The 12,693-nt window shown below is 34.0% G+C and overlaps 1 pseudogene; it reads left to right on the top strand.

Annotated features, from left to right (window-relative positions):
• The first annotated feature begins 11,050 nt into the window (after positions 1 to 11,050).
• LOC112621584 lies at positions 11,051 to 12,223 on the top strand (annotated as a pseudogene).
• Positions 12,224 to 12,693: the final 470 nt, after the last annotated feature.

Genomic DNA, 12,693 nt, shown 5'->3' with positions numbered 1-12,693 from the left:
GCCCGACTGCTAACACATTTATGGTCAATTAATTTTAGTGGATGAAGAGCCACTAAATTTAGTGGATAAAAACTTACAGGTTTTCCACTTTTGTAATTAGTTTATTTTATGAAATTTAGTGCCTATAAACAAATTACAATACAGTGTTCTTAAGACTGTCTTTTCTAAAATTTTCTTATAACAGTATTTAGCCTTATGTGAAGAAGGCATTTAATTATGTTTAAAGATTAAAATTATGTTTCTTTAAAAGTTACTTATTTTAAAACCATGATTACTTTCTTTTCTCTATTCAATTTTAAATACAAAGTACCCATGTTATATGTTGAATTGAATTCTTTCTGCTTTCCATTGTTTTCCAAGTATATTTCAATATTGAAGAGGAAAAACTTTCTGAAAGTTATGTAAAAAATATTTTTTTCTAGAAAAATCTCTGTGCTGCTTATTTACTATTATCCAGAAATTTTGATCATAATTTTATTTGATAAAAGATTATATATTGATCCATGTTAGCAGGTGGTCAGTGTGAACCCACACATTTCCATGCTGAAAATTTTGCAGTTGAAATGCAATTTTTACACCACTGTTTAACAGTGTTCTCCAAAGGAATTTTAACTACCTAGACAGCTGGAGGGTGACAAACGTAGCTAAAAATAGACCAAAAAGATTTCTTGGTTGCAGAGGGGTCAATTACATTGTCTAAACCAGATAATTCAACAAGAAGAAATTATTCTAAATGTATGTTTCACAACCATACAGGAGCTGCTTGAAAGTGGGAAGAAATCAAATAAATGAGATCTAGGTACAAAGGGCTTTACATTCCATGCGTTTATGAAGGAGTATAAAAGCAATGGATTACATTTCAAGGAAATGCCTTTGGGGAAATAGAAAAAAAAAAAGGGCAGGCAAAAAAAGACTAGAGAGGAAGTATTCACTATAGTTTCAATAAAAGGTATAACATCCTGAGATATCAGCATATCAAAAAAGTAGGAAGAATTTTCATTTAAAAGTAGAATCGCCAAGTTTTAAAACCGTACTTGAAATGAACAGCAGAAATTTGCAACTAAAAGGAAAAGTGCCTCAGAATAAACCATTACATCTAGCCCATGATCATCTGTCCTCAGAAAGTTTCCACTTATAAAGTACACAAAACTTTTAGAATAAAGAAAAAACGTGTTGTTTTTTTTTTAGGAATTTCTTCACGCTTATGAATCCTTTAAAATACAATATGTCCAATAAAAACTCAATTTTTTTTTCATAGACAGTAATCCTGATTTCTTCTATCTTTTTTCCTTCTTGTTTTTTGGGGGATAAAAACACAATGTTTATCCACAGAGATCTCAATAGCTTTTTAGTTGTAAAATATTTCTCCAAAATACATAAATGTGAACAATATAATGTGTTTATGGATATGTACATATCAAATCATATTCTATCAACAATACAACAGTGTCTGACGTATGTGTGTGTGTACTTGTGCTAGACAGAACAAATTACTATTTACTATTTACTACTATCACAAGACAGTAATTACTGTTAAATACTCAGTTACTCTGATGTGAGGTAATGGCATAAAGTCCTTTGAACTAGGGCCTGTTTGGGCTCTGTGGAACATGCAGAATTTTTTTTCTCCTTACATTTATTCTACGAATCATCATATAAACTTCAAGAATTTTGACTAAAATATTAAATCATTCCATAAAAGAATATATTTTTCTACTTTACAGTTTCATTAAATTTATATCTTTTAGTTACAGAAATATTGTACATTTCTTTAGACTCTAAAGCCCCACTGCCTGAAGTAACATATCAGTTCCACTACTTTCTTTAGGTTATTTCATTATAATTAATTTTTTAATGTACTATTATTTCATGTTATAATTGCTGCATAACAAAACTATTAATTCTCAAATGTTAAGTTTCTCGGCCAGGCTCGGTGGCTCACACTTGTAATCCCAACATTTTGGGAGGCCAAGGCGGGCGGATCACGAGGTCAGGAGATCGAGACCATCCTGGCTAACATGGTGAAACCCCATCTCTGCTAAAAATACAAAAAATTAGCCGGGTGTGGTGGCGGTGCCTGTAATCCCAGCTATTCGGGAGGCTGAGGTAGGGGAATGGCGGGAACCCGGGAGGCGGAGCTTGCAGTGAGTCGAGATCGCACCACTGAACTCCAGCCTGGGCGACAGAGCGAAACTCCCATCTCCAAAAAAAAAAAAAAAAAAAAAAAAAAAAAGTTGTATGTTTCTCATCACAATGAGATATAGAACAAAACTTCAAATAGCTGACTGTTTTGTCGCACTCCACTTGAACTTTCAGTATCTTTTACTAATGCTGAAAATAAAATATCTGAAATGCCTGAAAACAGGCCAGTGACAGAAATATTAAAGCGCAAGCATGGAGTTATGAGTGTCAGTCAATTCTTAGTGTTGTTTATGGTGAAGCAAGGGAACTTCATCCTAGAAGCGCAACAGCAGATTTTAAAAAACTACGCAGAATTTTAAGGTTAGTTTTGAAAGATATAAACAGCATCTTCAAAATTAGTTATTTTAAAAACTAAACTCTTATTTTGCATTTAATGAACAATGATAAAGTCTGGAAATTTACATAAAAATAATTAATGTGCCTAACAGAATATTCACAGATTGTAGGGATAATGTATCAAAATTAAACATCATAAATATAGTTAACTTTTACTGAGCTCTTACTCTATTTCAGATCTTTTTAAAGCTGTCTTACAGATATTAACATACTTAAACTTCACACAAAAATGCTAAAAGGTAGATGCTAACAATAACCCCGATTTTCAGAAGACAAAATAAGTTACACATTGTTCAAACAAATTGCCTATAATTAGAAGATTAGTAAATTAGGCATGCAGTTTTCAAACCCAGAGCCTTCACTCTTAATTAAGAAATAATACAAGAAGTATTAATTGCATATTATACTATCAATGATGATAAGAGGTTACTGATGTTAAAATTAGTGAATAAGTTTTCTCTTTAACCTTTTCTATGCATACATTTCTCATTTACTGTGATAAAGAGGACAGTTACTCTTGCCTAGATTTTCCTTGCCCTTCTTTTCTATAGAAATAAAATACCCCTGAAGATGCCTATCCTCTCTGAAAATGTATAGTATTATAGTAAAAATACTTGCTAGTGCTTTCTGATAGACATGTGGAAAATATCTTCAGATATCTCTAAGCATAACGAAAAAACAATTTATTAGTATATTTGTACTTCATGGAAAAACATTAACAAAGATTACTTATGTATGCATAAATGACTTACTGAACTGAGATTTCTACCATATCCAAGGAAATAATTTGTTCAACATTAAAGTGCTGATTCACACTGTTTTCAAAATTTTTCTGACAAAGTAAATCTAAACAGAGAGTGAAACTGGCCTTCCTAATGGCCATGAACATCTTGCAATGGAGCTTAGTACAAAATAGCAACACCCTGTAAGTACCCCCACTTAATAAGACATCTTCTTAATAAGTATGAAATATTCATGTGCCTGCAATATATTTTCAAATAAGTTAGAGTTACAGTAAATTATTTCAAATTGCCACTTTGGGCTGTCCCTTCTATTGAAATGTATAGGCCCTCTACACCATTTTATCACACCCTATACCATTACCCTTTCTGAATATGAATCTATTCACATTTGAGAAGAGTGAACTTAGAATAAAAGATTGAAGACATGTCTTTCAGATTTGGAGAACAGAATAGCAACAACAACAACAGATGGAAGAGATTAGTAATGACTTGCCAGCAAAATCAGCAGTCAAGGTTATTGATCTTTGCTTTAGTTTGAATGTCCTCTCCAAAAGTAATATCGAAATTTAATGGCCATTGTGACACTATTTAGATGTGGGACTTTTAAGAAGTGATTAGATCATGAGAGGTCAGCCCTCATGAATGGATTAATGACATTATCACAGATTAGCCATTATGGGAGTGAATTTCTGATAAAAAACATGAGTCCAGCCCTCCTCTCTCTTGTTCTCTCTCACACATGCTCTCTCACCATGTAATGCTTTCCAAAATATTATGATGTAGCAGCAAGGCCCTCATCAGATATACCTCCTTCATCTTGAACTTTCCAGCCTTGAGAACTGCATGTCAAGAAATCTCTTTTCTTTATAAATTGCCCAGTCTGTGGTATTCTGTTATTGCAGTAGAAAATAAACTAAGACAAGCATCTACACAGGTGGCTCCAAATAAGGAATATTAAATTTTATATAGTATGTTACATAGCCTTTGAGATATAGTCTACTTACAGTAATGTTAAGCCATTTAAAATGCATAGGTGGTGAGTTCAAAAGATGTACACATTTATGCAATCACAATTACATTTACAACATGAAATATTTCATTCTTATCTTTTCTCTGTATTCTGTTTGAATTTTTTCACTCTGCAAAATGATTTTGACATTCATCTGTTACATTGCTTGTCTCTCCACATTGTCAGCATAGAGAGATGAGGTCTCTCTACGTACGTTGCCTAGGCTAGTCTCAAATTCCTGGGCTCAAGTGATCCTCCTGCCTCAACCTCCTAAAGTGCTAGGATTACAGGTGTGAGCCACCATGCCTGGCCTTATGATTTTTTAATTGTCTGTATATTTCAATTATATTTAGTTTATTGATGGTTTTCATTATTTCAACTATGTATTTACTGATTTTCTCTCAGCTGAGTCTATCTACTTCTGATAGAGAGATGTTAAAACTTCTGATGATAATAGTGGATTCATCTATTTGTCCTTACAGTTTTATCAATTTTTGCCTCATAATTTGATGCTCTGTTGTTAAGTAGATACATAGTAAAGATTGTTAAATCTTCTTGGAATATTGACCACATTGTTCTTATTTAATGCCCTTCTTTATCCCTGATAAATTTTCTTGCTCCAAAGTGTGCCCTCTATGAAATTAATATACTTGCTTTTACTTTATTTTGATTAGTGTTAGCATGGTATATTATTTTCTGTTCCTTTACTTTGAATCTATACTTGTCTTTATATTTAAAGAGAGTTTCTTCTAGACCCCTTCATTTCACCATATACAAAAATCGACTCAAGATGTATTAAAGACTTAAATGTAAGACCTAAAACTATAAAAATCCTAGAAGAAAACCTAGGAAATACCATTCTGGACATAGGCCTTTGCAAATAATTCATGATGAAGTTTCCAAAGGCAATTGCAACAACAACAACAACAAAACAGGCAAGTGGAAACTAAAGCTGAAGAGCGAAAGAAACTATCAACAGATTAAACAGATGACCTACAGAATGGGAGAAAACCTTCTTAAACTATGCATCTGACAAAGGTGTAATGTCAAGGATCTATAAGGAACTTAAGTCTATGAGTAAAAATAACCACATGAATAAATGGGCCAAGGAAATGGACACCTCTCAAGACACACAAGTTAACAAGAATATGAAAAAATGTTTAACATCATTGGTCATTAGAGAAATCCAAATCAAACTACAATGAAATACCATCTCATACCAATCAGAAAGACTATTAATTAAAAGTCAAAAAATAACAGATTTTGGCAACATTTTGGAGAAAAGGGAACACTTATACTCTGCTGTTGGGAATGTAAATTAATTTAGGCACTATGGAAAGCAGTCTGGAGTTTTCTCAAAGAACTACCATTCAACCCAGAAATCCAATTACTGGGTATATACCCAAAGGAATATAAATCATTCTACCAAAAATACACATGCACATGTATGTTCATTGTAGCACTATTCATACTAGAAAACATGTAGAATCAACCTAGGTATCCATCACAGTGGACTTGACAAAGAAAATGTAGTACATATACATCATGGAATACTATGAAGCCATACAAAAGAAAAAATAATGTTCTTTGCAGCAATATGGATGCAACTGGAGGCCATTATGCTAAATGAATTAATGCAGAAACAGAAAACCAAATGCCCCATATTCTCACTTGTAAGTGGTAGCTAAACATTGAGTAAACATGGACACAAACTGGAACCTAATAGATACCAGGGTTTACTTGAAGGTGGAGAAAGGGAGAAAGGTGAGGGTTAAAAAACTATGCTCACTACTTGGGTGACAAAATAATTCATACACCAAACCCTGACACTCAATTTACCCATGTAACAAACCTGCACATGTAACCCCTGAATCTAAAATAAAAGTTGCAAAAGAAAAATATAAATAAATAAAGTGGGTTTCTTGTAGATGATACATAGTTGGGCATCTTCTTTTATTCACTGTGAGAGTATTGATCTTTAATTGGTGTATTTAAACCATTGACATTTAAAGTGATTATTGTTGTCATTACATTGATATCTACCATATTTGTTACTAATTTCTACTTGTTGTCCATGCTCTTTGTTTCTATTTTTGTCTTCTACATTATTTCTGTGTTTTGGGTTTTAATTCGGCATTATTTAAGATTCCATTTTTCTCTAATTTCTTTAACATATCAATTATACACAAACTCACGTACATACACGAATATATATATACCTTATTTAGTGATTGCCCTAGAATTTACACTGCATATTTACAACTAATTCATATTAACTTCTAAGTAACAGTACACTACTTTGCAGATAATGCAAGTACCTCATGATAACATATTTCTAATTCCTTCATCTTTTCTATCATCATTGGTCATTAAATTTATACATAAGTATACATGATCATACATAAATATAGATATGCACACGAGTACACATAATTGAAAACATTTTGCTACTATTTTGAACAAATTGTTATCTGTTAGATCAATTAAATATGATAAAACTTGTATCTTACCTTCACTTATTCATTATTTGACCCTCTTCCTTTCTGTATGTAGATCAAAGTTTTTAATCTGTACCCTTATCTTCTCTCTCTGAAGAACTTTTTTCAATTTTATTGGGATATAACTGATGAAATAAAAATTGTATAAGTTTAAGATATACAACCTGATGTTTTGACATACATATACATTGTGAAATGATCACCATAATCAAGCTAATTAACATATCCATTATTTCACACAGATGCCATTTGTATGTGTGTATATGTGTGTGGTATAAGAGCTACTCGATTAAAAATTTTCTAATATACAATAGAGTGCATTCACTGTGGTCAGCATATTGTATATTAGGTCAACAGAATTCGTTAATCTTATAACTGAAAGTTTCTACCTTTTGACAAACACCTACCCATTTCTTCACTGCTACCCCCTCAGTCCTTTGTAACCACTATTCTACTCTCTGCTTTGATGAGTTTGACTATTTTAGAGTCCACATGTAAGTGATATCATGCAATATTTGTCTTTCTGTGTATGTCTTATTTTGTTTAGTATAATGTCTTCCTCCATGTTATTCTATGTTGTCATAAATGTTAGGATTTCCTTCTTTATTGAGGGTGAATTTCCCTGACAACACTTTTCATCTTTTTTATAATTGTCATTTTAAGAGTTGTAAGCTGATAACCCCTTACGGTTTTGATTTCTATTTATCTGATGATGAGTGATGCTAAGCACCTTTTCATATATCTGTTGGCCATTTGTATGTCATCTTTTGAGAAATTCAAGAGTGCCAAGAATACGCAAATAGAAAAACAATAGTCTTTGCAATAAACCATGCTGAAAAAACTGAATATCCACAAGCAGAAAAATAATATTAGATGCTTATTTCACAACATATACAAAAATCAATTCAAAATTATTTTGCAAACTATATATATGATAAGGAGTTAATATCCGAAATGTATAAAAAACCCATGTAACACAATAGCAAATAAACAAATAAATAACTTGAATAAATCGGGGGCAAGAAACATTGAAACCTCTTCTATATCTTGCAAGGCAGAGCTTACTTGCAAAAAATTTCCTCAATTTTTGTTTGTCTGAGAATATCTTTATTTCTCTTTCACTTTTGAAAGATGCTTTTACAGGATACAAAATTGGTGATAATTTTTTTCTCTGAATGCTTTAAAGATTTCATGCCATTCTCTGCTTCTATGGTTTCTGAGGAGAAAATGAATGTAATTTTTACTTTTCCTCCACTATAGATGAAGTGCTGTTTCCCTTTGTCTGCTTTCAAAATTTTCTTCATCTTCTAAAGTTTGAATATGATATGCCTAAGTGTCAATTTCTTAGCACTTATTCTGCTTGGTGTTCTCAGAACTTCCTAGAACTGTGCTTTGGTGGCTGATGCTAATTTGAAAACATTCACAGTCATTACTGCTTCAGATATTGTTTCACTTTCTTTCTCTTTTATCTTCCTCTGGTATTCTCAATATGCATATATCACATAATCTGTAACAGTTGCTCCACAGTTAGTGGATATTCTGTTCTGCTTTTTATTTTTTTCTTTTTATTCAGTCTGTTTTTCCTTCTTGCTTTTCAGTTTTGGAAGTTTCTATTGTCATGTTCGCAAACTCAAAGATTATTTCTTAGCTGTGTCCAGTTTATTCATGGACACAACTGAAGAAAGTATTATTCATTTCTATTATAGTGTTTATTTTCTCTAATATTTCTTTTTTATCCATTCTTAAAATTTTATCTTTCTGTTTAAATTACCTGTCTATCCTTGAATGTTGTCTACTTCTTCCATTGGCACCCTCATCATTATTTTACATTCCTAGCATGATAATTCCAACATCTCTGCCATATATGACTCCAATTCTTATACTTTTTTAGTCTCTTTAAACTGGTTTTTAAATGGTTGGTTTTTGCCTTTCAGTATGCCTTGTAATTAGCTACTGAAATCTGGACATGATATACAGAATGAATGAAATTCCAGCAAATAAGCCTTTAGTGGTATGATAGTAAGGTTAGGAGTTAAAGAGGGCAAGAATTATATAGTTCTATGGTTAAGTCTCAGTATTGGTGAGCCTGTGTTCCTGGACTACAAACTATATTAGTGACTCTCAGTGTTTCCCCCCCCCCCCTTAGGTGGGACTGGATGGCTAGAGAAGACTAAGATTGAGAATTTTCCTTCCCCCATCTAGAAGGCTAGAGCTAATTGGAGGTTGGTATCCCCTTTTCCAGGTAGGGTAGACTCTGATAAAATCCCATCAGGTTAGGCTATAGTAAAATAGTTTCTACTGAGGACAGTCATTGTTAAAAAGAACAGAATGCTCTGCCTTATGTTAAAATGATTTCTTTTCCTGTTATCCTACTAAAAGCATGAAGATATTATTTTTTTCCTAATATTTATTGTGAGGAGCTGGAATAGCTACTAAAAGTAAAACTCACAAAAGGATGGGGCCTCCCATGACTCTGTCCTGTGCTTTTTACTGTCAGACTTGTCCAACCTTAGCCTTCAGCAATCTGTTCATTACAATTTAGGTTTTCTTACCTGGGCTTCTGCAGAGATTTCTGAAATTTGGAAGACAGTAGTTTGTTTTGTGATATCAACTTCTCTGACAGGTCCAAGAAGAATTTTTCATTTTTGAGTTTTGTTAAGCTTTTTACTTGTTGTTAAGACATGGTAGTTGACTTCTAAGGTGCTTATATGACAGATTGTTTGACATGATTTTTAAGGTAATAGGAAGGTGATCATTAGCCTATGACATAAATAGAATCAATTTTTAGCAGATATTAATAATTTTATCTGAATATTTGCCAAAAAATTTATATTATCAGATAAAACATATCACATATAATCAATGAGAACAATGCTATTATAAAAACTTTTAAAAACAAAATTATCAAATTTATGCATTTTTCAATCATTTACATATTTTTTATATATACACATCCATATATATACGTTATATATAATAAATATATAAATATATAAACAGTATATATCTTGTATATATACTATAAATGCTGCATAAAATATATATAAAATTATAGTTTTTGTATTGTATATGATATTAAATATCTCATATTAAAATAAATAGAAAATAATATTTCCATTTTTATGTGAAAATCTTATTTGCAGTTTACCAAATTGCAATTTAACATTATAAAATATTAATTATGGCTAAGAGTTGGAAGAGTAATTATATCAACCATTTTGTTTTTTAATATATATACAAATACACACAAACACATACATATACTGAGGGTTCAAATATTATTCAGAGTTAGCTTCAACAATGCAAATTTTCCTCCAAGAGTTTCATATCTTAATTTGTAAAAATGAAAAGAAAGTGTGGTTATGTTATTATAAAGGATATAGCTTCTAGCTTCAGAGTGCTATACCTTGAAAGGTATTTGAATAAAACCTTGGGCATATTTCTTAATTTTCAAAAATTATATCTCTTCGATTGTAAAATGAGAATAAGTACCTACATCCTACAGTTCTAGATGATGGGGGTGTGTACAAATGTGCATAAAGCACTTAACAACAGTGCCTAGTGCACAGCAGGCAGGCATTAAATGACAGCTATTACTAGATATTAACTGGACATGTGTTCTCATAAGTTCATATGGCCTGCTTCCTATGTTGACACTGGTAGTGATAAGGTAAAGGAAAAACAAAGTATATGGGTAATTAAACTGCCCCTAAAAATAAAGAAATACCATGAAGCAAAAAATAATAGGCAAACTTCTCCAAGTATCAAAGTTTTATATATTGTTCATATTTACTTGCTTTTTTTTATAGGGTTAAATTTTTGAATATTTGAGAAAAAAAGTATAAAAGATGTCTTTCTGAAGCAAAAAAAGTAGTCTATTAAAAAAAATGACCCATCTACTTTTTTTTTTCCCCTCCAGAAATGCTGGGATTGCTGGCATTCTTTTTAGTCTTCCTTTTTTGTTGTTGTTGTTGTTGTTGTTGTTGTTGTTGAAATAAACATGCTCTTCATATTTCCATAAGCCATGTCTCACATATTATAAAAGGGCATGCTAAATATAATTAAAAGTAGAGGCAGAAGCATTACCAGCAAAAGAGTGGGTAGCACTAAAGCACAATATTAATGTTCACAGTGAAATGTCATTGAGTCATCAAGGTTTGTGCCATATGGGTCTGCGGCTTAACTCATCCCCAAAGACTGTATTGATTTGCAATTACAACATATCTTGGGGTTAAAGAAAAAAATGTAAAAATTTTAGTTAATCAATTAGGATCACATTTTACCATGCTGAAAGTTATTTAATAAAAGATGATAGGAGCAGGAACCCACATCCAGGAACAGAGCCCTTTGGTCCTCCTTCAGAATGAATGGAGACCAGAAATCAGATATTTATGACCAAGAAAAGCAGAATTTCATTCAGCACTCCTCCCAGATATTTAGAGTGTTGACTGAGGATGAGATGGGACACCCAGAGACAGGAGATGCTATTGCCCGGCTCAAGGAGGTCCTGGAGTATAATGCCAGTGGGGGCAAGTATCACGGGGTTTGACGGTGCTAGTAGCATTCAGGGAGCTGATGGAACCAAGGGAACAAGATGCTGATAATCTCCAGTGGGCCCTGACTGTGGGATGGTGTGTGGAACGGCTGCAATCTTTCTTGCTGGTGGCAGATAACATCATAGATTCATCTCTTACCTGCCGGGGACAGATCTGCTGGTATCGGAAGCAGGGCATAGATTTGGATGCCGTCAGTGATGCTATCCTTCTGGAAGTGTATACCTACAGCCTGCTGAAGCACTATTGCCAGGAGCAGCCCTGTTACCTGAACCTGATTGAGCTCTTTCTGCAGAGTTCCTATCAGACTGGATTGGGCAGCCCCTGGACCTCATCACAGCCCCCCAGGGCATTGTCGATCTTGGCTGATTCACTGAAAAGAGGTATAAATCTATTAACAAGTACAAGACAGCTTTCTACTCCTTCTACCTTCCTGTAACTGCAGCCATGTACATGGCAGGAATTGGTGTGAGAAGGAGCACGCCAATACCAAGAAAGTCCTGCTGGAGATGGCAGAGTTCTTTCAGATTCAGGATGATTACCTTGACCTCTCTGGGGACCCCAGTGGGACCAGCAAAGTTGGCACTGACATCCAAATGCAGCCGGCTGGTGGTTCAGTGTCTGCAGCGGGCCACTCTGGAACAGAACCAGATCCTGAAGGAAAATTACCAGCAGAAGGAGGCCGGGAAGGTGACCCGGGTGAAGGCACCCTATGAGGAACTAGATCTGCCTGCAGTGTTCTCGCAGTACGAGGAAGACAGTTACAGCCACATTATGGGTCTCATTGAACAGTACGCAGCGCCTTTGCCCCCAGCCATCTTTCTGGGGCTTGCGCCAAAATCCACAAGCGGAAAAAGTGACCTGGAGACTGCAAGGGTATGAGGGGAGATTCTCAAAAAATATATGATTGTGTAAAAATAATTGATGATAAATGAGTGAATGAGAAGAAATGTTATATAATTGTCACTATATGAAATACAAAAATAAAAGATCAAATATTTCTATTTGGAATAGTCGTTCTTACCTTAAAATTACTGATAATAGAACTTTTTTTTTTTTTTTTTTTTGAGACGGAGTCTCGCCTTGTCGCCCAGGCTGGAGTGCAGTGGCGCGATCTTGGCTCACTGCCAGCTCCGCCTCCCGAGTTCCCGCCATTCTCCTGCCTCAGCCTCCCGAGTAGCTGGGAGTACAGGCGCCGCCACCACGTCCGGCTAATTTTTTGTATTTTTAGTAGAGACGGGGTTTCACCGTGTTAGCCAGGATGGTCTCGATCTCCTGACCTCGTGATCCGCCAGCCTCAGCCTCCCAAAGTGCTGGGATTACAGGCGTGAGCCACCGCGCCCGGCCAATAA

Source organism: Theropithecus gelada, chromosome 3 (assembly GCF_003255815.1).
Source record: "Theropithecus gelada isolate Dixy chromosome 3, Tgel_1.0, whole genome shotgun sequence".
Classification (NCBI taxonomy): Eukaryota; Metazoa; Chordata; class Mammalia; order Primates; family Cercopithecidae; genus Theropithecus; species Theropithecus gelada.
This window is presented reverse-complemented; position numbering and strand designations above follow the sequence as displayed.